Here is a 1,300-nt window from a genome sequence, read left to right on the forward strand (position 1 = left end):
TAGCGTCAAGGTCAAGCTCAGAAGCTCTAGACCCAAATAGCGTTAAAATTCCGGCCCTAGTATGAATTACATTACCTTTTATGTATAATAACATTAATAATAATAATTGCATAGAATTGTTGGGAGGAAGAAATGAATTAATACGCCTCAAGTGCCTAAAACAGTGCCCGGAACATAGCAGTCACACAATGCATGTTTCTTATTATTAATATTATTATCCAGTGAATAATACTTATAATAAAACAGATAGATATATATTGTTATATTAAAGAATGTTTCGGAATTCAAATCGTTGAACAAAGTAATCTGTGTTACCTTTTAAATAGCCCCTGAGGCCGCTGCGAGAGGAGCCGCCGCCATGTCTGTGCATCTGCAACGGATGGTCGTGCGGAACTGCTCCAGTTTCCTGATCAAGAGGAGTAAGTAGACAGACAGCACAGAGCCCAATAACTTGAAGGCCCGCAACTCCTTCCGCTACAAAGGGCTGATTCACCGCGAGACTGTGGTCGTGGAGCCTGCAGCCGACAGGAGAGGTGTGGTGGTCATGAAGCGGAGATCCAGCCAGCGGAAGCCTGCCACCTCCTATGTGCGGACCACCATCAACAAGAATGCTCGCACCACGCTCAGCAGCATCAGACACATGACACTCAAGAACAAGTATGCCCTGACCTGCGCATGGCTGCCATCTGCAGGGCCAGCGCCCTGCACAGCCAGAAGCCTGTAATGGTGACGAGGAAGCGGAACCGCCCCATCAAGAGCTCCTGAGCCCCTGCCCCCAAAGCAATAAAAAGTCAGCTGGCTTTCTCAAAAAAAATTATAATAATAAAATAAAATTTAAAATTAAAAAATTAAAATGTTTAACCAGAGATTAGAGGATCATCTGGAAGAAGCAAGGAGAAGCTGCTGCCTGCTTTCAGTAGACAGATGAACTGGCTGAGTCTAGTTTTTCTGACTTTTGGAGTATATACATACATATATATATATATATATATATATATATATATATGGTGACAGGGTCTTGCTCTGTTGCTCAGTTTTGAGTGCATGATCATAGCTCACTGTAACTTCAACCTTCTGAACTCAAGTAATCCTCCTACCTCAGCCTACTGAGTAGCTAGGACTACAGGTGTGGCCACCACGCTGAGCTAATTTTTTATTTTTTGTTTTTATTTTTTGTAGAGGCATGATCTTTCTATGTTGCCCAGGCTGGTCTCAAGCTCCTAGTTTGAAGCGATCCTCCCGCCTCGGCCTCCCAAAGTGGTGGGATTACAGAGGCATGAGCTACCATGCCCAAGCCCCA

General features: G+C 44.0%; 1 pseudogene; it reads left to right on the forward strand.

The window, feature by feature from the left end:
- Positions 1–340: 340 nt before the first annotated feature.
- On the forward strand, positions 341–765 carry LOC116470337 (large ribosomal subunit protein eL28-like; annotated as a pseudogene).
- The last annotated feature ends 535 nt before the right edge of the window (positions 766–1,300 follow it).

This window comes from Hylobates moloch, unplaced genomic scaffold (assembly GCF_009828535.3).
Source record: "Hylobates moloch isolate HMO894 unplaced genomic scaffold, HMol_V3 SCAFFOLD_6, whole genome shotgun sequence".
NCBI lineage: Eukaryota > Metazoa > Chordata > Mammalia > Primates > Hylobatidae > Hylobates > Hylobates moloch.